Raw genomic sequence first — 26859 nt, 5'->3', positions numbered from 1 at the left:
ATGGCTGCATAGTATTCCATGGTGTATATGTGCCACATTTTCTTAATCCAGTCTATCATTGTTGGACATTTGGGTTGGTTCCAAGTCCTTGCTATTGTGAATAGTGCAGCAATAAACATACGTGTGCATGTGTCTTTATAGCAGCATGATTTATAGTCTTAGGGTATATACCCAGTATTGGGATGGCTGGGTCAAATGGTATTTCTAGTTCTAGATCCCTGAGGAATCACCACACTGACTTCCACAGTGGTTGAACTAGTTTACAGTCTCACCAACAGTGTAAAAGTGTTCCTATTTCTCCACATCCTCTCCAGCATCTGTTGTTTCCTGACTTTTTAATGATTGCCATTCTAACTGGTGTGAGATGGTATCTCATTGTGGTTTTGATTTGCATTTCTCTGATGGCCAGTGATGGTGAGCGTACTTTCATGTGTTTTTTGGCTGCATAAATGTCTTCTTTTGTGAAGTGTCTGTTCATGTACTTTACCCACTTTTTGATGGGGTTGTTTGTTTTTTTCTTGTAAATTTGTTTGAGTTCATTGTAGATTCTGGATATTAGCCCTTTGTCAGATGAGTGGGTTGCAAAAATTTTCTCCCATTTTGTAGGTTGCCTGTTCAGTCTGATGGCAGTTTCTTTTGCTGTGCAGATGCTCTTTAGTTTAATTAGATCCCATTTGTCAATTTTGGCTTTTGTTGCCATTGCTTTTGGTGTTTTAGACATGAAGTCCTTGCCCATGCCTATGTCCTGAATGGTAATGCCTAGGTTTTCTTCTAGGGTTTTTATGGTTTTAGGTCTCACGTTTAAGTCTTTAATCCATCTTGAATTACTTTTGTATAAGGTGTAAGGAAGGGATCCAGTTTCAGCTTTCTACGTATGGCTAGCCAGTTTTCCCAGCACTGCTTATTAAATAGGGAATCCTTTACCCATTGCTTGTTTTTCTCAGGTTTGTCTAACATCAGATAGTTGTAAATATGCAGTGTTATTTCTGAAGGCTCTGTTCTGTTCCATTGATCTCTATCTTTGTTTTGGTACCAGTACCATGCTGTTTTGGTTACTGTAGCCTGGTAGTATAGTTTGAAATCAGGTAGCGTGATGCCTTCAGCTTTGTTCTTTTGGCTTAGGATTGACTTGGCTATGCGGGCTTTTTTTTTGGTTCCATATGAACTTTAAAGTAGTTTTTTCCAATTCTGTGAAGAAAGTCATTGGTAGCTTGATGGGGATGGCATTGAATCTATAAATTACCTTGGGCAGTATGGCCATTTTCACGATATTAATTCTTCCTACCCATGAGCATGGAATGTTCTTCCGTTTGTTTGTATCCTCTTTTATTTCATTGAGCAGTGGTTTGTAGTTCTCCTTGAAGAGGTCCTTCACGTCCCTTATAAGTTGGATTCCTAGGTATTTTATTCTCTTCGAAGCAATTGTCAGTGGGAGTTCACTCATGATTTGGCTCTCTGTATGTCTGTTATCGGTGTATAAGAATGCTTGTGATTTTTGTACATTGATTTTGTATCCTGAGACTTTGCTGAAGTTGCTTATCAGCTTAAGGAGATGTTGGGCTGAGACAATGGGGTTTTCTAGATATACAATCATGTCATCTGCAAACAGGGACAATTTGACTTCCTCTTTTCCTAATTGAATACCCATTATTTCTTTCTCCTGCCTAATTGCCCTGGCCAGAGCTTCCAACACTATGTTGAATAGGAGTTGTGAGAGAGGGCATCCCTGTCTTGTGCCAGTTTCAAAGGGAATGCTTCCAGTTTTTGCCCATTCAGTATGAAATTGACTATGGGTTTGTAATAAATAGCTCTTATTATTTTGAGATACATCCCATCAATACCTAATTTATTGAGAGTTTTTAGCATGAAGCATTGTTGAATTTTGTCAAAGGCCTTTTCTGCGTCTACTGAGATAATCATGTGGTTTTTGTCTTTGATTCTGTTTATATGCTGGATTACATTTATTGATTTGTGTATATTGAACCAGCCTTGCAACCCAGGGATGAAGCCCACTTTATCATGGTGGATAAGCTTTTTGATGTGCTGCTGGATTCGGTTTGCCAGTATTTTATTGAGGATTTTTGCATCAATGTTCATTAAGGATATTGGTCTAAAATTCTCTTTTTTGGTTGTGTCTCTGCCAGGCTTTGGTATCAGGATGATGCTGGCCTCATAAAATGAGTTAGGGAGGATTCCCTCTTTTTCTATTGATTGGAATAGTTTCAGAAGGAATGGTACCAGTTCCTCCTTGTACCTCTGGTAGAATTTGGCTGTGAATCCATCTGGTCCTGGACTCTTTTTGATTGGTAAGCTATTGATTATTGCCACAATTTCAGAGCCTGTTATTGGTCTATTCATATATTCAACTTCTTCCTGGTTTAGTCTTGGGAGGGTGTATGGCTGAAGGAATTTATCCATTTATTCTAGATTTTCTAGTTTATTTGCGTAGAGGTATTTGTGGTATTTTCTGATGGTAGTTTGTATTTCTGTGGGATCGGTGGTGATATCCCCTTTATCATTTTATATTGCGTCTATTTGATTCTTTTCTCTTTTCTTCTTTGTTAGTCTTGCTAGAGGTCTGTCAATTTTGTTGATCCTTTCAAAAAACCAGCTCCTGGATTCATTAATTTTTTGAAGGGTCTTTTGTGTTTCTATTTCCTTCAGTTCTGCTCTGATCTTAGTTATTTCTTGCTGTCTGCTAGCTTTTGAATGTGTTTGCACTTGCTTTTCTAGTTCTTTTAATTGTGATGTTATGGTGTCAATTTTGGATCTTTCATGCTTTCTTTTGTGGGCATTTATTGCTATAAATTTCCCTCTACACAGTGCTTTGAATGTGTCCCAGAGATTCTGGTATGTTGTGTCTTTGTTCCTATTGGTTTCAAAGAACATCTTTATTTCTGCCTTCGTTTCATTATGTACCCAGTAGTCATTCAGGAACAGGTTGTTCAGTTTCCATGTAGTTGAGCGGTTTTGAGTGAGTTTCTTCATCCTGAGTTCTAGTTTGATTGCACTGTAGCCTGAGAGACAGTTTGTTATAATTTCTGTTCTTTTACATTTGCTGAGGAGAGCTTTACTTCCAACTATGTGGTCAATTTTGGAATAGGTGTGGTGTGGTGCTGAAAAAAATGTATATTCTGTTGATTTGGGGTGGTGAGTTCTGTAGATGTCTATTAGGTCTGCTTGGTGCAGAGCTGAGTTCAATTCCTGGGTATCCTTGTTAACTTTCTGTCTCGTTGATCTGTCTGATGTTGACAGTGGGTGTTAAAGTTTCCCATTATTATTGTGTGGGAGTCTAAGTCTCTTTGTAGGTCACTCAGGACTTGTTTCTGAATCTCAGTGCTCCTGTATTGGGTGTATCTATATTTAGGATAGTTAGCTTCTCTGGTTGAATTGATCCCTTTACCATTATTTAATGGTCTTCTTTGTCTCTTTTGATCTTTGTTGGCTTAAAGTCTGTTTTATCAGAGACTAGGGTTGCAACTCCTGCTTTTTTTGTTTTCCATTTGCTTGATAGATCTTCCCCCATCCCTTTATTTTGAGCCTGTGTGTGTCTCTGCACGTGAGATGGGTTTCCTGAATACAGCACACTAACGGGTCTTGACTCTTTATCCAGTTTGCCAATCTGTGTCTTTTAATTGGAACATTTAGTCCATTTACATTTAAAGTTAATATTGTTATGTGTGAATTTAATCCTGTCATTATGATGTTAGCTAGTTATTTTGCTCATTAATTGATGCAGTTTCTTCCTAGCCTTGATGGTATTTACAATTTGTCATGATTTTGCAGTGGCTGGTACCGGTTTTTCCTTTCCATGTTTAGTGCTTCCTTCAGGAGCTCTTTTAGGACAGGGCTGGTGGCGACAATATCTCTCAGCATTTGCTTGTCTGTAAAGTATTTTATTTCTCCTTCACTTATGAAGCTTAGTTTCTTGGATATGAAATTCTGGGTTGAAATTTCTTTTCTTTAAGAATGTTGAATATTGGCCCCCACTCTCTTCTCTCTTTTAGAGTTTCTTCCAAGAGATCCGCTGTTAGTCTAATGGTCTTCCCTTTGTGGGTAACCCAACCTTTCTCTCTGGCTGCCCTTAACATTTTTTCCTTCATTTCAACTTTGGTGAATCTGACAAATATGTGTCTTGGAGTTGCTCTTCTCGAGGAATATCTTTGTGGCGTTCTCTGTATTTCCTGAATCTGAACGTTGGCCTGCCTTGCTAGATTAGGGATAATATCCTGCAGAGTGTTTTCCAACTTGGTTCCATTCTCCCCGTCGCTTTCAGGTATACCAATCAGACGTAGATTTGGTCTTTTCACATAGTCTCATATTTCTTGGAGGCTTTGTTCATTTCTTTTTATTCTTTTTTCTCTAAACTTCCCTTCTCACTTCATTTCATTCATTTCATCTTCCATCACTGATACCCTTTCTTCCAGTTGATCGCATCGGCTCCTGAGGCTTCTGCATTCTTCACGTAGTTCCCAAGCCTTGCCTTTCAGCTCCATCAGCTCCTTTAAGCACTTCTCTGTATTGGTTATTCTAGTTATACATTTGTCTAAATTTTTTTCAAAGTTTTTAACTTCTTTTCCTTTGGTTTGAATTTCCTCCTGTAGGTCAGAGTAGTTTGACCATCTGAAGCCTTCTTCTCTCAACTCGTCAAAGTCATTCTCCGTCCAGCTTTGTTCCATCGCTGGTGAGGAATTGCGTTCCTTTGGAGAAGGAGAAGCACGCTGCTTTTTAGAGTCTCCAGTTTTTCTTCTCTGTTTTTTCCCCATCTTTGTGGTTTTATCTACTCCAGGCTACAGCTGCCAGTATGAGTGACACAGAAGACAGGTGATTTCTGCATTTCCATATGAGGTACTGGGTTGATCTCACTAGGGAATGCCTGACAATGGGCGCAGGACAGTGGGTGCAGCGCACCGTGCGTGAGCCGAAGCAGGGTGAGGCATTGCCTCACTCTGGAAGTGCAAGGGGTCAGGGAGTTCCCTTTCCTAGTCAAAGAAAGGGGTGATGGAGGGCACCTGGAAAATCGGGTCACTCCCACCCTAATACCGCACTTTTCCAAGGGGCTTAAAAAACGGCACACCAGGAGATTATATCCCGCTCCTGGCTTGGAGTGTCCTACACCCACGGAGTCTTGCTGATTGCTAGCACAGCAGTCTGAGATCAAACTGCAAGGCAGCAGCAAGGCTGGGGGAGGGGCACCCACCATTGCCCAGGCTTGCTTAGGTAAACAAAGTAGCTGGGAAGTTCAAACTGGGTGGAGCCCACCACAGCTCAAGGAGGCCTGCCTGCCTCTGTAGGCTCCATCTCTGGGGGCAGGGCACAGACAAACAAAAAGACAGCAGTAACCTCTGCAGACTTAAATGTCCCTGTCTGACAGCTTTGAAGAGAGCAGTGGTTCTCTCAGCACACAGCTGGAGATCTGAGAACAGGCAGACTGCCTCCTCAAGTGGGTCCCTGATGCCTGACCCCTGAGCAGCCTAACTGGGAGGCACCCCCTAGTAGGGGCAGACTGACACCTCACACAGTCGGGTACTCCTCTGAGACAAAACTTCCAGAGGAACGACCAGACAGCACCATTCGTGGATCACAAAATTCCATGGTTCTGCCGCCGCCGCTGCCGATACCCAGGCAAACAAGGTCTGGTTGGACCACTAGCAAACTCCAACAGACCTGCAGCTGAGGGTCCTGTTTGTTAGAAGGAAAACTAACAAACAGAAAGAACATCCACACCAAAAACCCATCTAATGTCAATTTTGACAATGCAGTGAGATCCTCTCTCTACAAAAATATAGGAAAGAAAGAATTTAGCTAGGTATGGTGGTGCATGTCTATAGTTGCAGAAACTCAGGAAGCTGAAACAGGAGAATTGCTTGAGCCCGGGAATTTGAGGCTGTAGTAAGCCATCATCTCACCAATGCACTCTGACCTGGTAAGAGCAAGACTCCAACCCAACAAAGAAACTCAACAAGCAATTTTTAGCTTGGGACACCAGGGGAACATTACCAGGGAACCTAGGAAATGGAAGAATTCATTAGATGAAGAAGCCTACCATCAAAGAAAACTGCTAGGAACTTTTAGAAAAATTGAGGGGAATCTGCTAGCAACACAGGATGAAAAGGAATGTTGGCCTCACTCCAATCCCTTCTTTGATCTGCAGTGAGAAGCTGGAATATTTCTTCACCATAAATCTAAAATATACCCAGTGAGATAGAAACTATAATAAAAGCTATCGATCAGTAATTTTTCCAATGTATATGTCATTTTTATTTTGTTTGATGAACTTAAAGTTAAGCATCCAGTTAAAATAGCTCATTTTTAGTCATACAAAAAGTAAGTTCTTTCTATCAGGTAGCATTTACCTTGGCCTCCCACCCAACTATTCCTTCTTTCCACAGCAGAAGGAGCAGATTTTTTAGGAGGAGGACCTCCACTTCTTGAAGATGGACCTCTTTTAACTAGAATGGCTCCCCTAGAAGAACTCATGTTGAGATCAAGAGTGTATCCACCATCATCTGTATTTCAAACAATATTTTTTAGTTAACTAACATCACTGTTTCTTAAATGGCTAAGTTTTAGTTGTTTATAAAGACTTTCTACATAGTATAATCTTACAAATTCATATTTGTCTAAACTAATAAAACTAACATTTGTATATGAAATTAGTACAGTTCAAACAATAAAAGTCCATTTAGAAAATCTAGATAGAAATTCAAGAATCATAATATATTGGTGTGAGAGAGAGATGTGGGAAAAGTGAGGAGTGAACAGGGAGCAGATATCAATCAGTAAAATATCTAAGTATAATATACATTAAAATATTAAAAGAAAAATGATAAATGACTGTTTATATCATTCTGTTATGAGGAAACATTTTCAAAGCATATCATAAAGATAAACTAAATTCTATTCAAAGAAACTCAAATATTTACAATATCAAAAAGTGACACATCGCGAAAATACAGTATCTTCAAATTTGTTAACATAATGTAGAATTCTTACAATTCCTTTATGAAACACTAATTTTCAGATTACACTATGTTAAATTTTAATAATTTTCAGAATTGCATATTAATATAACAATATTTTTATATATCTACAAAAAATATAGATATATGCCAATTGCCAGGTGGTGTTACAGGTTAGAATCTTACATTAGAATATGCACATTCTCATACATGGCAGAGTGTTATTGAACCTCACTCTCAAGATCAATGGACACAAAATAGCCATGAAGCTATGCATCTTAAAATAGAGGAAACACTACAATTTCAACTTAAAAAAAAAAAACTCCAATTAATTACACATCTGGTTATTAAAACATCAAGTTAAATGTTATATTTTTGAAGGTTGGTTAATAGATAATACAAGTTAACTGGTAGATTTATTATTTATTTATTTATTTATTTATTGAGATGTACTTTTGCTCAGTCCCCCAGGCTGGAGTGCAATGGTGTGATCTCAGCTCACTGCAGCTTCTGCCTCCCAGATTCCAGTGATTCTCCTGCCACAGCCTCCTGAGTAGCTGGGATTACAGGTGTACACCACCACGCCTCGCTAATATTTTGTATCTTTAGGAGAGACAGTGTTTCACTATGTTGACCAGGCTGGTTTGGAACTCCTGACCTCGTGGTCCACCTGCCCTGTATTCTCCAAGGGCTGAGATGACAGGCATGAGCCACCTTGCCCAGCCCATCCAATAGTTTTTTTTTTTTTTTTTTAAATACATGGTTTGTTTTTCTTTGGTATGTAAAAATTGACCCCTCATTTCTATAGTGTAAATCACTAATAAATATCATTTTCAGTGACTCATCCTCCTGTAAATAAAGATACATACGTATCTGTGAATCAATGGTTTTTAGACCTTTCCAGAGTCACAAACTCTTTTCGGAAATTAAAGTTCTACATTTCTTAAATTGAAAATGCTTTATAGCAGGCCAATGTACAAACCCTCCATATCAAAATTACAAAATATATTTTCATAGATGTTTGCACATGTATACACAAAAAAACAAATATTACAAAATCAATCTTAAGTACTGAGTTACTTTTTTCCTGTTGGAAAGTTTTAAATATTCCATCATATCTTGATAGTACAACTAATATGAAGTTCTGGGCCCCAAATTAGAAAACTCTAAAGTATAATGAATATAAATCAGTTCTGCAGAATACCTGTTGAGTACAAACAGCATTCATAAACTCAATTCAGTTTTAAATTTGTGTTATTTTAATGCAAATTTATTATAACTTTAAAATGAATTTTAGATATTAATTCAATCATTCTCAAAATACACATTTAGTAGTTAGAGATAATTGTGCTTATTATCAATAATTTTCTGTTCATAAAGATAATAAATAAAATTGGGAAATTTCGATATCTTCAAATTTATTTTCTTTCAGTCCTATGGTTCCATCTTTATATTTAAAAACATTACCCAAGTGTCCTTCATCTGAAGGAAGCCACCCTTTTGTTCCTCCACTACTTCCTCTTGCAGATCTCAGACTTCCTGAAGGTCTTCTGTTTCGTGAAGAAGTTGGTGGTCTCCACCTACCACAATTTTGAAAAGATGGTTTCTTGGCTTGTTCTACTTTTATTGCTTTTCCATCCAAAGACTAAAAGTATTAAGGGTACTATCAATAACATTGGCAAATTTAAGCTAAGCACATTTTACAAACGTTTTTACATTAACTATAGCTCAATTCTAGATATTTTCTCCTAAAGCAAACTTTTTTTTCTCTTAAAACGAACACATCTTTCACAATGCCAGATTTGAGACATTTACTGAGCACATGCCTTTCATTAAGGGATCAAACACAAATTCTATTATTCAAAGTCCTTGAAAATATCTCCATTATTTACAAAAAAAAAAAAACCGTCAAATAACAACAACAACAAAAAGATTAACCCATCACTCATTCTATGGAAGAATGTGGCACATCTGTTTTTTACAATATATAACCCACTTCTTCTTTGTGTTCACATCACTGATTTAAAAGTTTCAGTGTCCCAACAAAACTTGTGTCATTTAAAAAAATGAGGTTACTTATTCAAAGTGATTAGTCACATTAGTTATTATGAGTTGTTTCTTGTTTGATCTGCTAGCACTTACATAAAATGTCCCCATATGATTTACAATTCTATATTTACTCTAGAAATGTTTCTGTAAATGTGATCCTTGTTTGATCTCATTAAGTTTTCTTGCCTTACTCATTTCTTATATTGCCTTAGACATGCCCCTAAGAAACAACTATTAATATAGTATTTCATGTAATTTCTCCGAAATGCTTAAATATCCTAATTAATTTCACAATAACACTTTTCAGGATAATCTTTTCTATAGGCCACAGCAATTTTTGAAAACAGTTCAGGTAATAAATTGATTTAAAAATTGCATGGCTTTTGTTATTTGGGGGAAAATCTTAAATCCCTTCCAAGACCTCTTGCAGGCACATTGCCAATTGTTCCTACCTTGAAACTTCTTTTGTTATTTCTGGGCCCAAAATATTTTCCATAGATTTGCACATGGCCGCTTCCTTCCAGTATTCCAAAGTCAGCCAAAATTCCTTAAACTCTTAATTCCCCCTGAAAACTCTGATAATTTATATGCACATATTTTTACATAATAAAATATGTGAGACGAAGTAATTTTTTTTTTTCATTTTCTTTTTTTTTTTTCTTTTATTGTAATTATTATTATTATTATTATTATTATTATACTTTAGGTTTTATGGTACATGTGCCCAATGTGCAGGTAAGTTACATATGTATACGTGTGCCATGCTGGTGCACTGCACCCACCAACTCGTCATCTAGCATTAGGTATATCTCCCAATGTTATCCCTCCCCCCTCCCCCCAACCCACAACAGTCCCTGAAGTGTGATGTTCCCCTTCCTGTGTCCATGTGTTCTCATTGTTCAGTTCCCACCTATGAGTGAGAATATGCGGTGTTTGGTTTTTTGTTCTTGCGATAGTTTACTGAGAATGATGATTTCCAATTTCATCCATGTCCCTACAAAGGACATGAACTCATCATTTCTTATGGCTGCATAGTATTCCATGGTGTAGATGTGCCACATTTTCTTAATCCAGTCTATCATTGTTGGACATTTGGGTTGGTTCCAAGTCTTTGCTATTGTGAATAATGCGGCAATAAACATACGCGTGCATGTGTCTTTATAGCAGCATGATTTATAGTCCTTTGGGTATATACCCAGTAATGGGATGGCTGGGTCAAATGGAATTTCTAGTTCTAGATCCCTGAGGAATCGCCACACTGACTTCCACAAGGGTTGAACTAGTTTACAGTCCCACCAACAGTGTAAAAGTGTTCCTATTTCTCCACATCCTCTCCAGCACCTGTTGTTTCCTGACTTTTTAATGATCGCCATTCTAACTGGTGTGAGATGGTATCTCATTGTGGTTTTGATTTGCATTTCTCTGATGGCCAGTGATGGTGAGCATTTTTTCATGTGTCTTTTGGCTGCATAAATGTCTTCTTTTGAGAAGTGTCTGTTCATGTCCTTCGCCCACTTTTTGATGGGGTTGTTTGTTTTTTTCTTGTAAATTTGTTGGAGTTCATTGTAGATTCTGGATATTAGCCCTTTGTCAGATGAGTAGGTTGCAAAAATTTTCTCTCATTTTGTAGGTTGCCTGTTCACTCTGATGGTAGTTTCCTTTGCTGTGCAGAAGCTCTTCAGTTTAATTAGATCCCATTTGTCAATTTTGGCTTTTGTTGCCATTGCTTTTGGTGTTTTAGACATGAAGTCCTTGCCCATGCCTATGTCCTGAATGGTAATGCCTAGGTTTTCTTCTAGGGTTTTTATGGTTTTACGTCTAACATTTAAGTCTTTAATCCATCTTGAATTGATTTTTGTATAAGGTGTAAGGAAGGGATCCAGTTTCAGCTTTCTACATATGGCTAGCCAGTTTTCCCAGCACCATTTATTAAATAGGGAATCCTTTCCCCATTTCTTGTTTTTCTCAGGTTTGTCAAAGATCAGATGGTTGTAGATATGTGGCATTATTTCTGACGGCTCTGTTCTGTTCCATTGATCTATATCTCTGTTTTGGTACCAGTACCATGCTGTTTTGGTTACTGTAGCCTTGTAGTATAGTTTGAAGTCAGGTAGCGTGATGCCTCCAGCTTTGTTCTTTTGGCTTAGGATTGACTTGGCGATGCGGGCTCTTTTTTGGTTCCATATGAACTTTAAAGTAGTTTTTTCCAATTCTGTGAAGAAAGTCATTGGTAGCTTGATGGGGATGGCATTGAATCTGTAAATTACCTTGGGAAGGATGGCCATTTTCATGATATTGATTCTTCCTACCCATGAGCATGGAATGTTCTTCCATTTGTTTGTATCCTCTTTTATTTCCTTGAGCAGTGGTTTGTAGTTCTCCTTGAAGAGGTCTTTCACATCCCTTGTAAGTTGGATTCCTAGGTATTTTATTCTCTTTGAAGCAATTGTGAATGGGAGTTCACTCATGATTTGGCTCTCTGTTTGTCTGTTATTGATGTATAAGAATGCTTGTGATTTTTGCTCATTGATTTTGTATCCTGAGACTTTGCTGAAGTTGCTTATCAGCTTAAGGAGATTTTGGGCTGAGACAATGGGGTTTTCTAGATATACTATCATGTCATCTGCAAACAGGGACAATTTGACTTCCTCTTTTCCTAATTGAATACCCTTGATTTCCTTCTTCTGCCTAATTGCCCTGGCCAGAACTTCCAACACTATGTTGAATAGAAGTGGCGAGAGAGGGCATCCCTGTCTTGTGCCAGTTTTCAAAGGGAATGCTTTCAGTTTTTGCCCATTCAGTATGATATTGGCTGTGGGTTTGTCATAAATAGCTCTTATTATTTTGAGATACGTCCCATCAATTCCTAATTTATTGAGAGTTTTTAGCATGAAGGGTTGTTGAATTTTGTCAAAGGCCTTTTCTGCATCTATTGAGATAATCATGTGGTTTTTGTCTTTGGTTCTGTTTATATGCTGGATTACATTTATTGATTTGCGTATATTGAACCAGCCTTGCATCCCGGGATGAAGCCCACTTGATCATGGTGGATAAGCTTTTTGATGTGCTGCTGGATTCTGTTTGCCAGTATTTTATTGAGGATTTTTGCATCAATGTTCATCAAGGATATTGGTCTAAAATTCTCTTTTTTGGTTGTGTCTCTGCCCGGCTTTGGTATCAGGATGATGCTGGCCTCATAAAATGAGTTAGGGAGGATTCCCTCTTTTTCTATTGATTGGAATAGTTTCAGAAGGAATGGTACCAGCTCCTCCTTGTACCTCTGGTAGAATTCGGCTGTGAACCCATCTGGTCCTGGACTTTTTTTGGTTGGTAAGCTATTGATTATTGCCATAATTTCAGCTCCTGTTATTGGTCTATTCAGAGATTGAACTTCTTCTTGGTTTAGTCTTGGGAGGGTGTATGTGTTGAGGAATTTATCCATTTCTTCTAGATTTTCTAGTTTATTTGCATAGAGGTGTTTGTAATATTCTCTGATGGTAGTTTGTATTTCTGTGGGATCGGTGGTGATATCCCCTTTATCATTTTTTATTGCATCTATTTGATTCTTCTCTCTTTTTTTCTTTATTAATCTTGCTAGCGGTCTATCAATTTTGTTGATCCTTTCAAAAAACCAGCTCCTGGATTCATTTATTTTTTGAAGGGTTTTTTGTGTCTCTATTTCCTTCAGTTCTGCTCTGATTTTAGTTATTTCTTGCCTTCTGCTAGCTTTTGAATGTGTTTGCTCTTGCTTTTCTAGTTCTTTTAATTGTGATGTTAGGGTGTCAATTTTGGATCTTTCCTGCTTTCTCTTGTGGGCATTTAGTGCTATAAATTTCCCTCTACACACTGCTTTGAATGCATCCCAGAGATTCTGGTATATTGTGTCTTGGTTCTCGTTGGTTTCAAAGAACATCTTTATTTCTGCCTTCATTTCGTTATGTACCCAGTAGTCATTCAGGAGCAGGTTGTTCAGTTTCCACGTAGTTGAGCGGTTTTGAGTGAGATTCTTAATCCTGAGTTCTAGCTTGATTGCACTGTGATCTGAGAGACAGTTTGTTACAATTTCTGTTCTTTTACATTTATTGAGGAGAGCTTTACTTCCAAGGATATGGTCAATTTTGGAATAGGTGTGGTGTGGTGCTGAAAAAAATGTATATTCTGTTGATTTGGGGTGGAGAGTTCTGTAGATGTCTATTAGGTCTGCTTGGTGCAGAGCTGAGTTCAATTCCTGGGTATCCTTGTTGACTTTCTGTCTCGTTGATCTGTCTAATGTTGACAGTGGGGTGTTAAAGTCTCCCATTATTAATGTGTGGGAGTCTAAGTCTCTTTGTAGGTCACTCAGGACTTGCTTTATGAATCTGGGTGCTCCTGTATTGGGTGCATATATATTTAGGATAGTTAGCTCTTCTTGTTGAATTAATCCCTTTACCATTATGTAATGGCCTTCTTTGTCTCTTTTGATCTTTGTTGGTTTAAAGTCTGTTTTATCAGAGACTAGGATTGCAACCCCTGCCTTTTTTTGTTTTCCATTTGCTTGGTAGATCTTCCTCCATCCTTTTATTTTGAACCTATGTGTGTCTCTGCACGTGAGATGGGTTTCCTGAATACAGCACACTGATGGGTCTTGAGTCTTTATCCAATTTGCCAGTCTGTGTCTTTTAATTGGACCATTTAGTCCATTTACATTTAAAGTTAATATTGTTATGTGTGAATTTGATCCTGTCATTATGATGTTAGCTCGATGTTTTGCTCGTTAGTTGATGCAGTCTCTTCCTAGTCTCAATGGTCTTTACATTTCGGTATGATTTTGCAGTGGCTGGTACCGGTTGTGCCTTTCCATGTTTAGCGCTTCCTTCAAGAGCTCTTTTAGGGCAGGCCTGGTGGTGACAAAATCTCTCAGCATTTGCTTGTCTGTAAAGTATTTTATTTCTCCTTCACTTATGAAGCTTAGTTTGGCAGGATATGAAATTCTGGGTTGAAAATTCTTTTCTTTAAGAATGTTGAATATTGGCCCCCACTCTCTTCTGGCTTGTAGGGTTTCTGCCGAGAGATCTGCTGTTAGTCTGATGGGCTTCCCTTTGATGGTAACCCGTCCTTTCTCTCTGGCTGCCCTTAACATTTTTTCCTTCATTTCAACTTTGGTGAATCTGACAATTATGTGTCTTGGAGTTGCTCTTCTCGAAGAGTATCTTTGTGGCGTTCTCTGTATTTCCTGAATCTGAATGTTGGCCTGCCTTGCTAGATTGGGGAAGTTCTCCTGGATAATATCCTGCAGAGTGTTTTCCAACTTGTTTCCATTCTTCCCATCACTTTCAGGTACACCAATCAGAAGTAGATTTGGTCTTTTCACATAGTCCCACATTTCTTGGAGGCTTTGCTCGTTTCTTTTTATTCTTTTTTCTCTAAACTTCCCTTCTCGCTTCATTTCATTCATTTCATCTTCCAGGGCTGATACCCTTTCTTCCATTTGATCGCATCGGCTCCTGAGGCTTCTGCATCCTTCACGTAGTTCTCGAGCCTTGGTTTTCAGCTCCATCAGCTCCTTTAAGCACTTCTCTGTATTGGTTATTCTAGTTATACATTCTTCTAAATTTTTTTCAAAGTTTTCAACTTCTTTGCCTTTGGATTGAATATCCTCCCGTAGCTCGGAGTAATTTGATCGTCTGAAGCGTTCTTCTCTCAGCTCTTCAAAGTCATTCTCCGTCCAGCTTTGTTCCGTTGCTGGTGAGGAACTGCGTTCCTTTGGAGGAGGAGAGGTACTCTGGTTTTTAGAGTTTCCAGTTTTTCTGCTCTGTTTTTTCCCCATCTTTGTGGTTTTATCTACTTTTTGTCTTTGATGATGGTGATGTACAGGTGGGTTTTTGGTGTGGATGTCCTTTCTGTTAGTTTTCCTTCTAACAGACAGAACCCTCAGCTGCAGGTCTGTTGGAGTACCTGGCCGGCCGTGTGAGGTGTCAGTCTGCCCCTGCTGGGGGTTGCCTCCCAGTTAGGCTGCTCGGGGGTCAGGGGTCAGGGACCCACTTGAGGAGGCAGTCAGCCCATTCTCAGATCTCCAGCTGCGTGCTGGGAGAACCACTGCTCTCCTCACAGCTGTCAGACAGGGACATTTAAGTCTGCAGAGGTTACTGCTGTCTTTTTGTTTGTCTGTGCCCTGCCCCCAGAGGTGGAGCCCACAGAGGCAGGCAGGCCTCCTTGAGCTGTGGTGGGCTCCACCCAGTTCAAGCTTCCAGGCTGCTTTGTTTACCTAAGCGAGCCTGGGCAATGGCGGGCGCCCCTCCCCCAGCCTCGCTGCCGACTTGCTGCTTGATCTCAGACTGCTGTGCTAGCGATCAGCGAGACTCCGTGGGCGTAGGACCCTCTGAGCCAGGTGCGGGCTATACTCTCCTGGGGCACCGTTTCCTAAGCCCCTCGGAAAAGCACAGTATTCGGGTGGGAGTGGCCCGATTTTCCAGGTGCAGTCTGTCACCTCTGGAAGGGGAACTCCCTGACCCCTTGCGCTTCCCGAGTGAGGCAATGCCTCGCCCCTGCTTCGGCTGGCGCGCGGTGCGCTCACCCACTGACCTGCGCCCACTGTCTGGCACTCCCTAGTGAGATGAACACGGTACCTCAGATGGAAATGCAGAAATCACCCGTCTTCTGCGTCGCTCGCGCTGGGAGCTGTAGACCGGAGCTGTTCCTATTCGGCCATCTTGGCTCCTCCCGAGACGAAGTAATTTAGAAATAACATTGGCTGCGCACGGTGGCTCACGCCTGTAATACCAACACTTTGGGAGGCCGAGGCAGGCAGATCACGACGTGAAGAGATAGAGACCATCATGACCAACAGGGTGAAAACCCGTCTCTTCTCAAAGTACAAAAATTAGCTGGACGTGGTGGTGTGTGCCTGTAGTCCCTGCTACTTGGAGGCTGAGGGAGAAGAATCGCTTGAACCCAGGAGGTAGAGGTTGCAGTGAGCCAAGATCGACCCACTGCAATCCAGCCTGGCGACACAGCGAGACTCTGTGTTAAAAAACAAATAAGCATACAAACAAGAACTCTACACATATTACCTGCTCTTTTGCTTGAAAACTAGAGAGAAACAAAGAAATTATCATAGATTACTATATATATAAGTCAAGATTATCTCCATACGTAGCACAAAGCCATGAACCAAAAGCTACTCTTAGTTTCTACCACAGCTTAAAATACTAATTTATAAGGGTGAATACAAATGTACTTTCTGCTATGTGCCAGGAAGTGTGCTAGATGTCACAGAAATAAAAGCAACTAGGAAGACTTAAATATGTACTATATACAATTTCACAATCAATAGATTAATACATGGTACAGTGAGTACAACATACCTACGATATGCAATGCAGAAGAAAATATGAAATCTAAGTTGTTTTTGAAGCATAAATTGTTATTTTTGGGACTTACACAGGGAGGGGCAATCCTCAAGAAGTCCAAAAAAGCATTATGGGGATAGCGTAAAGAGGAACAGGAGCTAAAAACAGATTGGGATAATGTTATTTATTATTATTTTTATTTATTATTTTTTTGAGATGGAGTCTTGCTCTGTTGCTAGCCTGAAGTGTCGTGTCATGATCTTGGCCACTGCAACCTCCGCCTCCCGGGTTCAATTTCACCATGTTGGACATGATGGTTTTGTTCTACTGAACTCATGGTCTGCCCGCCTCAGCCTTGCAAAGTGCTGGGATTACAGGTGTGAGCCACCACGCCCGGCCTGATTGGAATAATGTTACACAGCAAAAAAGCTCTAAAGGGCCCATAATGGAATGATCTTGACTACAATGTAAAGGAATTCAATAGATACTTGAATTACATGAAAGTTTAAAGCTTTAGTTAACACGCAATCCCAGATTTAAGACTCAATAGGACAAGAGACCATTGGCTGGATCAAACAAGTCCTTAAACACACTGGGGAAATGAGTAATTACGTATTCATATTACATAAATCACTCTAGTGACAGGAAAAAAAATGTCCTTAGGAGAAAAGAGCAAGGATGGGGCAAAAATGCCAGTTACTTCTTCTATTATCCAACTTCAAAGTTCTCACATTATTTTCTATTTTCAAGTACTTAACACTTCCTTAAATATAAAGGTCTTATTTAAATATACTTTCTTAAGAATGATTTTCAGAAAATGGGAGACAATCTTTCTTTCTTGTGAGTCTGTCTAGATATCTATCCACAGTTTGACTATACTATAGAAGTATTTCCATGAGTTGGAAGTAATTACATTAATAGCATTTAATAAATGTCGACTTATCTCTTTCATTTACATGAGGGCTCCTTATAAGTTTTAAAGCTCTTTGAAACCTGTAAAAATCTATTTACACTCATATTGAAATACAAACATAGAAAAAGATTACCATATATTAATTTATGTAATGTTAATTCCAATACCCTTCCAACTACACTTGCATGTATATAGCACAAAGAAGAGGATGGCTTCATATGGTATTCTACTATCTTCAAAAGTTAGTAATATTAAAAAGACCTAGAAATATTGTTAATTGAAGAACAGAGTTAGAATATTATTAATAAGCGACATTTAACCTTTCCTTTCATATCTATGGCAGCCTTCTTAGCATCTGCAGCATTCTCAAAAGGAACAAACGCAAAGCCTCTGGAGATTTGCTGCTTCAATCCTTCATCAAAAGAACTAAAATATATAAAAACATTTTAAATTCATATAATGGACTCACCAAGGTACTAACCATCTGAAAGTTACATGAAACCAAAAAATAATTGCATTTCACATCACTACTATGATTCTTAATACTAATTCACCCCTATAGTCAGCCTATTTTTTCCAGTTTGTTCTCTAACTCCATAACACATTTACTTTTACTCATTTTCCTTTCTAAGTAGTAGGTGATCTTTACCACATACCCTTCGCCTGCTGCTATAAGAATTTTCCAAAAATCAAATAGATACTTCAAAACAAGAATTTAAAATCGATAAGGCATTTTAATGTATGTATACAATGAACTTTGAAATATATATATTTTCAAAACATATATATATAACATACATATTTTAAATATACATATTGAAATATATATATGAAAATACACACACACACACACACACACACACACAGTTTTAAGAGTTACCATCTGATACCAGACCATGTTTCGCAAATACTGTTTTAAGCATCTTTTCATTGGTTTCTCTATTTAGGCCACCAGTGAAAAGCTTACCAGGATGATCTGCTTCTACCATTGTGGTGTAAAAGGTAAAAAAATTATCTATACTTAGATAAAAATAAATAAGCTAAAAAGATAAAATTTTATTACACACTGTGTTGAAAACTCAAGTAAAATTCTCTTCCAAAGGCTGACATCTTTTTAATATTTCTTAATTTCAATATGTAAAATTTGTAACACACAGAGCACAAGGAGCACTGACTTCGTGGACAAATGCTGCATTTTAATATGTACCTGACAAAATCTTGTTTCTAAAAATTAGATAATAAAAGCTATTATAATTTTCCTAAGTTACAATATGAATGATGCCCCCATTTAAACAATTTTATTTTAAAACTGTATATTTATGAGGTACAGTTTGATGTTTTGTGTATTTTCTTTCTTGAGATGTATATCTCCTATTGCCAAAGTGCACTGAGCACTGCAGCCTCCTCCACCCAGCCTCAACTGATCATCCCACGTCTCAGCTTCCCAAGTAGCTGGTACTACAGGGACTTTCTACCAGAGCTGGGCAATATTTTTGTGTTTTTTTAATAGACACAAGTTTCCTCATATTGCCCAAGCTGGTCACCAAATCCTGGGCTCAAGTGATCTGTCCGCTTGGGACTACCAAAGTGATGGTATTTCAAGGGTGAAACACCATGCCCAGCATAAGATTTTGATAAAAGATTAAATCAAGCTAATTAAAATATTATTGGGGAAGAACATTTTAAATATTTTACCATATTTTAGTGATCTGAAATATACAATAGGTCAAGGATCCCTAAACCCTGGCCTTCAACCTGTATCTATCTGTGGCCTGAATGTAATGTCTGAGGATGACCTGTAATACCTGTCTATGGATAATGTAATGTCTGAGGATGAGCTGAGTGGTACAGTTTTATCTGGAAACCATCCTCTCTATTCCCCTGCTGACCCACCCTGCCCCCATGGCAGCCCCGCTGCCCCACCTGTCCTCTGTCACACTGCTCCCACAGGAAGCCCCGCCCCACCACGTGCCCCTCTGGGCCCTGCAGCCAGCCCCCACTGCCAAACGTGTCCATCTCGACACCTTCTTCCCCTGCACAACCCTTGTCTAGGGAAAAATTGCCTTCCACTAAACCGGTCCCTGATGCGAAAATGGCAATAGATTAAAGGAGTCCATTATGTTACCCAGGCTGGTCTCCAACTCCTGAACTAAAGCCATCCTCCTACCTCCACTTCCCAAAATGCTAGAATTACAAGAGTAAGTCCGTGTGCCAGGTTAATGGATAGTTAAGCGCATCTATTTTGTTCCTGTTTTAGGCTAACTCCATTTATCTAGATTACGCCCACTTATTCAGTTTAAATTATTTACTGTGCCAGAGATACATGAATCTTGTTTCAAATACTGTCATACAAGGAAGGAGACAATTACAGGCTTTACAGAGGCAAATTTAAACTGAGATTATTTATGACCCCAGACTTCTATATACACTAAAGAAACACAATTCATGTCAAAATTTGATAATTCCTGACAAGCAAATCAGACATGTGACATGTACTGACTAAAAGTATAAGTTTTTAATCGCAGTGGTTAAGTTTATTGCCCGTATTTTGAATTATGACCACATTTACAGAGAAAAACTGCTTTAATAAAAAGTGCACATGAAAACAATGTTGCCTTAGCACCATCTCCCACAACTTGCCCACATATCGGACATGTCCGACAGTTAAAGGTAGAATCCTCAAGAAAAATCAATGAGTTTAACAAAAATGAGTTTCTTAATAGCACTTAGATGTTCTCTCCCCACTGTATCCTCCCATAATTCAACACCCATACATAGAAAACCCATCCCCTTTTATAGATAAAATCCCAAACCTTTGCTTTCTATTCTTGCCGAGAGCCAACCTGTCCAGAGAAACAGAAATTACAGGTTCTTTTCTGCAGGACAAAAAACCTCAGGGTCACCCGGCCCTCAGGTCGTATGCATCTGGCTTTGGGTCACCACAGGGCCAACTGCGGGAAGGACATCTGGAGCTGGCCTGAGCTGGAAGGACACCAGAAGCCATGCCCAGAAATCCCACCTACTTCCAGCGGCCAATCATTGCCAGGGCGGTGGGCTTCAGCCAGTTATTGCAAGAGTGGTAGGCACCTCCCGAGATGCCCCACCCCTGGCTGGCCTGCAGCTCCATCCTTCCGTGGTAATAAGTTGCAGCTTGTGCCGGGCGGCGGTGGATTCGGGCACACGCGGACTGTGAGACCTTTGGAAATGTGGGCATGGAAGACTTACACCCTAAACGGCATCCTGAATGTGGCACAACATTGACCCACACGGAACGCATGAAACATCTCACTTCGTTAGACAGGCTATGCCGATAGTACTGAATATTGCCGATCCAGAAGGGAGAAAGAGGGACCAGCGCTGCCTGCTTGGGCAAGGTGGCGATGGCTTGGAGGGAGTGGGGCAGGGCAGGTCCATGGGAAGAAAGTCGACTGGTACGTTGCTGGGGTGGAATTCCTCTGCACCAGAAGCTGAAACCCCACAACGACTCTTTCATGTCTAGGCAAATACAGACTCCGAGTTCCATGCTTCCTCCCTGAGGATGGCATACTCACAGAGGCATTCCAAAGGACCTCTTATCCTGTGCCCTGGGCACACGGGAATCCAGCCACCATGCTTGCTAATCCAATGACCGTTTGCAGTGCCTTGCTGATGCAGAGGGTCCCTCAAGCACAGCAGTAGCCTTGGTGCCTGCTAGCGGGGCTCTGGAAGCACAGAGCCTCAGCTTCCCACTCCAGGGCTACTGTGCACAGCCAATCCTGCTGGGTATCTGGGCCCCATGGTGAGTGTGTGGCAGGCTTGCAGGCCCTGCGGGGCTCCCCAGGAACCCTGCATTCACGTAGGTGTTCTCAGTAGCGCAAGCCCCGTGGGCCTCTCCGGGAGCTGACCCAAGAGTAGAGGGGTTCTGGGGGTGTGGGGTGGGTGGCACAGTCCTTGGTCTGTGGGAGCCTCGAGGAGAGCACCATGTTAAGGCGGAGGCTCTGCAGGAGAGGCCTGTGCGCAAAGCAGGGAGGCAACCCTAGGGGAAGAAGTATGCTACTGGGGGATGACATCAGAGATGGAGGTGGTGGCCAAGGAGGAGGCCAATGTGGAGCAGCAGCAGGAGGACCCGCAGGCACAGCCTGGCCCTGGCCCCAGTACGCCCTGGCTGGCAATGGACTTGCTGGACATCCTTCACTTGGAGCTGGGCTCCGTGAATGCCCCAGGCCATAGGGCATCCCCTGCTTCTGGGCCAGAGCCATATCCTTGAAGCTGCCAATTCGGGATGGCTGGCAGCAGTGGGTGGGCACCAAGCTCCCGGGAGCAGGGTTGAGGGAAACAAGCTGGTGAGTACCGGAAGTCAGCCAGGATTCAGGACATGAGGACAATGAGGGGAACAAAGGACAGGCTCATGCAGATAGAAGGGCAGCTTGATTGCAGGTGCCTTCAGGGCACATGGTAGGGACAGGAAGCCAAGCACAGCACACACAAAGGAGAAGAGCAGCGCAAAGGACTGTTCATAAACAGCAGAAAGTTGAAGGACACATTTCACTGGGAAAGTCCCTGGAGGAAAGGGAATCTGCATGCCCATGCCAGTCATGGAACTACCCCTGCACCCCGTGCCTGTGTCCAGCAGACTCACCCCAGAAACACAAGGTGCTCAAGACTCAGGTTCACAATGTACTGGGTTGCCATTTCTTCTGCAAGGCAGTCATCAGCTCCCCAGACATGATTTCTTCCCTATGCCGGCACTGTTCCCAAAGATGTTTAGGCCCTGAGCATACATAACCTCTGATGAAAACACTTGAGCTACATGGGGAGAGCCAGGCACAGCCCTGCAGCCACTTCTACATACAGCTGTTCCATCAGGTGGACATATCCATCCCTCAGGGAGACCAGGAGAAGGGCAGACCACACACCCAGACAGCAGAGCCTGTCCAGCACCCAGCACATGAGGGCCTCCTGCAGCTCAGGAGCCCTGAGAAAGTAGCCACCTCACCCCACAACACCCCACCTCTGACCCCCTGGCCACTTCTTCTGTTCCTGCCCCTGGTAACAGCAAGCTGTTTGGGCCTGCCTCCAGTTGCCGCCAAGACCACCACAGCCGTGACAGTGCCCCGCACACCAGACAGAGACAGAGGACCTGGAAGGGAAGGTGCCAGGCCAAAGTCCTGGGGAATACCCTGCCCCACACTCTCCATGCTCTTGCAAAGTTGCAGGGTGTTTCCTTACACACCCACCCAATCATCTGGTGGCTCCTTGACCAGATGCAGATTGTGCGGCACACCCAAGTTGTCTGTGATCACAAATGATGATGAAGTCCTGCTAAGCTACATGATGGATTTGCAGGTCAGGATAAGGAAACTGGGTCTGCAGGAGGGGTCCGATGTCTGGGTCATGTTGAGGTTCCCTTGGGGCCCAGAGGTGTCTCAGCAGGATTGCTGGGAAGGGGAAATGCATGCTTCACCCCAGCTAGCAGGTCACCTCAGCCCAGCTACATGAAATGATCCTTTAAGTCCATGCTTTTTCTCCTTCTTGGCCAGGTAGGGGAAGGAACTCAGCCATCCCGGGTACCAGCAGCAGGATGAAGTTTTCTTTTCATCACAACCTATATTTCCACAATGACGTGATCATTCAGGAGTTGGCATCCTTGGTAAGGAGTGTCCCCCAGCATGGTAGGGGAGGTTGTGTGTGGGAGGGTAGGTCTGGCATGAGCCTTTCTGACTCCCCTCTCTCCAGGATACAGGGTGTCTCATTCCACTGCAGTCCAGGGGTTGTGGGATCATGAAGGTCAAGCCTCCAGCTGCAGGCAGTACACCTCCTACCTGAGCTTTTGCATCTGGTTGGCTGACCATGACTGCCCAGGTTCTGGCAGGATTGCTGAGGTGGGTGCTGTGGTGGGGCATCATGGTAAGGGACCTTGCTGGTCATTCCTTGGCATCTGGGGAATTGGCTTTGAGCCATGACCTGACCTGTCTTGTACCCACTTCTGCAGTCCCCTAGATCATCAGCCAGGGCCTGTGGCTCAATTTCCTGCAGCACTTCCCAAGGGAGGGAGGCCATTAGAGAGTGAACAGAGAGGAGGCCAGGTGAGCAGTCTAGGGCTGGGGACTGAGAGAAGCCTTTGGTTCCTGGAGTTGTGCCCCACAGGGAGAACCCAAGCCTCAGGAAGGTGACTGCAGTGAGCAATCCCAGGCCATCCATGGGCTGGCAGAGAAATGGCCATCAGGGAACTGTAACACCCACATTTCAGGATTAGGGATCCTTAAGCTGCCTAAGAGGCATAAGTGTCCAAGGTCAGTGGGTGAGAAGCGAGGCTCAAGGGGTAGCTGTCTCATCATCCCTTGCTGACTCCCCCTCTCTGTCCTGAGGCCAGCTACCACTTAGGGCTCAGCTTGCACTCAGCGAGGGCCTTCTGACCCTCCATGCAGATGTCCTGCAGAGGCCTGCATCTATGTTCTCCAAGACTGGCTCTCCCAAGCCCATCATTTTCTGTTACGATGACCCCAGGTTTCCCTGACATGCTTTCTCCCCTCTGCCATCCTCATTCACTCAGGCCCTGCCCACTCCCAGAAAAGACATGCCAATGCACAGGGAATCTGGAGGACCACACAGGGCTCATAGGGGAGGAAATGTGAACAGATGGTAAAATGGAAGGGGACCTTCTGTGTGTGTCCAGGAAGGCCATCTGGCTGGGCATTAAGGCCCACCTCACTATTGGTGAGGACACCCAGTGTCCCTTTGTCCTGAGAATGTGCACACAAACACACATATTGTCTAAATGGCATTGACATCAGTACTACCTAGGGATCTACAGATTCCATACAATGCCTGTAAAAATATCAATGACCCACTCTTCATAGAAAAACAATCTGAGAATCCTAAATTTTCTATGAAATGGCAGAAGATCCTGAAGACACAGAGCAATCCAGTAAAAAGCACAAAGCTGCAGGCATCACACTACCTAACTTCACAATCTACTACAAAGTTTTATGTACCAAAATAGAACAGCACTGGCAGAAAAGCAGAGACTTGAGCTAACGAAAAACAATAGGGGCCCAGAACTAAGTCACTGCATTTGTAGCTCATGACCTTTTCCCAAAGAAGCAATAACACACAACGCAAAATCAAATATCTTCTATAAACTACGTTGGGGAAAACCTGAATATCCACATGAAGGATCTTAAAAGTAGATTATTTCTCACCAAACTCCATTATCAGACCTGAAATGATAGAAATACCAGAAGAAATCACAAAGAAGAAGCTCCATGACATGAGTGTGGGCAATGATGGTCTCAAAGTCACTGCAAGAGCACAGTAAATACCATCAAAAATAGAGAATGTGGTTATATCATACTAAAGTGCTTCAGCACTCCACAGGAAACTAAACAGAGGGAAGGGATATCCTACAAGATGGGTGAAATTATTGGGTCACCATAGATCTGTTAATGGGTGAATATTTACCATACATAAGGAACTCCAACGACTCAATAGCATGAAAACAAATGGACTAAGGATGTGAATACGTTTTGTGAAACAAAGACATATAGTTGCCCAGAAGACATATTAAAACGCACTCATTGTCCCTAATCCATTAGGAAAAAGCAAATCAAAACCACAATGAGATTTCATCTCACTTCAGTCAGAATGCCTATTATCCAAAAGATTTTAAAAAAAATTCATTTCTGGTGAGGATGCAGAGAAAAGGAAATTCTTGCACACTTTTGGTGAGAATGTAATTTATGGCAGGCATGACAAGAAGTCTCATGGCTTTTATTTAAGTAGAAAGAGGCTTCAGAAATCTACAAGTAGAACCACCCACCATATGATCCAGCAAATCAGAATACTGGGGAACACCCATAAGTACACAAAACAGTATGTTGAAGTGGTGCGTGCACCCATGCAATTATTGCTGCACTCTTTACATTTTTGCTATAGCCAAAATACGGAAGCAATCTCAGTATCACTCAGTTGATGAGTGGATAAAAAATGGGGCATATATGCACAATGGAAAAATGGGCTGCAATAACAAAGAAGGAAATCCAGCCAGTTATGACAATGCGTGTGAATCTGGTGAATGCGTGCATGCCATTTTGCTAAGTGACATAAGCCAAGTATCAGAAAGGCAAATAGCACATGACCTCATTCCTATATGAAATTTAAAAAGCAGACCTCACAGAGGTAGTGACTCCAATGGTTGAGGTGGTGTTTAGTGAAGAGGGTGCACTGAGGAGATGTTGGATCAAGAATACATATTTCTAGTTAGAAAGGAGGAATAGGTTAAAAACCTTTTCTAAAGCATGCTGACTATAACTAGTGAAAACACATTCTTTCTCTAAAAAATTCTAAGAGAGTGCATGTGAAGTTTTATCACCACAAAAATGACAAGTATGTGAGGTCATGTATGTGTTGATTAGCTGGGTGTATCCAGTGCATAACATACATGAACTTTTGAACATCGCCTTGTAAGTTATAAATATGTATCATTTCACGTCAATTTAAAAAATAAACATACAATTTTTAAAATGCCTTAAGAGAATCAATGTTGATAAAATATTTTATTATAAAGAAGTGCTTTTATTTTCCACCTGTATCAATGTCTTTTTCATGACACAGGACAGAATGCAACGTAGTTTGTTAAGTTAAAAAATATATATAAAAATAAAAATAAATCCCAATGTAGATGATCAATGAAAGATAGAAATCACAGGCCCATAGACTATAGTCCATGAATGGAAACCTTAACTGCATGTTTCAAACGAAGACGTGAGCGGGCAGAAGGAGAAAGCAAAAAATTCAAAAAGCCATTCCAGGGCCCTGGGTCACACCTGTAATCCCAACACTTTCAGAGGCTGAGGTGGGAGGATTGCCTACACTCAGGCATTCCAACCCAGCCTGGGGCAACATGGGTCCATGTCTAAAAAGTAATTAATTAGTTAATTAATATGTAGCTGGGAGGGGTGGCATGCATCTGTAGTGCCAGCTATGTGGGAGTCTGAGTTGAGAGGATCACATGGGAGTGGGGTGTCCAGGCTGCAGTGGGCTGAGATCCTGGTGCTGCTCTCCAACCTAGGAGACAGAGTAAGACCCATTCTCAGAAAACAAACAAACAAAAATAAGAGGTACATTATGCAAATTAAAACAATATAGTGTGAGGAGAATCAAAATAAACAAAACATCATCAGAGCCTATATGATCCGATGAAAGGAACCAGCTTTCACATAACAGCCACAGATGGGGAGAACAATGAGAAAGGGCAGAGAGAACATGTAAATAATAATTCACCAAACTCCCCAAATGAGTTAAAAGACATGAATGTACAAAGAGTACTTCCTTTGGCTTCAAAACCCTTAGTAATAAGTGTCTTTTCCTGAATCCCTGACATGCATTCACCTCACCTGAACCTCTTGGTGAGGTTCTGAGATCATAATCTGCCCTTTTTTCTGTACACTCTCATTTTGTTATTTCACATCACTTATCTGTAGCAGGTCATAACGAATCATGATTCTTTGACATTGTTGACACAATGAAGAACTCAGATATGAGTTCAATAAACAATAGTTTATGATATGTCATGAAAAAATGCTGTATACACAATGTTTGTTAAAAGGATAATACAAAATAAAAATGT

The 26859-nt window shown here is 41.2% G+C and overlaps 1 pseudogene; it reads right to left on the bottom strand.

The window, feature by feature from the left end:
• Window positions 1–18241, bottom strand: part of LOC129025832 (RNA-binding motif protein, Y chromosome, family 1 member B-like) — a 28444-nt pseudogene extending 10203 nt beyond the window's left edge.
• Window positions 18242–26859: the final 8618 nt, after the last annotated feature.

Source organism: Pongo pygmaeus, chromosome Y (genome assembly GCF_028885625.2).
Source record: "Pongo pygmaeus isolate AG05252 chromosome Y, NHGRI_mPonPyg2-v2.0_pri, whole genome shotgun sequence".
NCBI classification, from domain to species: Eukaryota; Metazoa; Chordata; class Mammalia; order Primates; family Hominidae; genus Pongo; species Pongo pygmaeus.
This window is presented reverse-complemented; position numbering and strand designations above follow the sequence as displayed.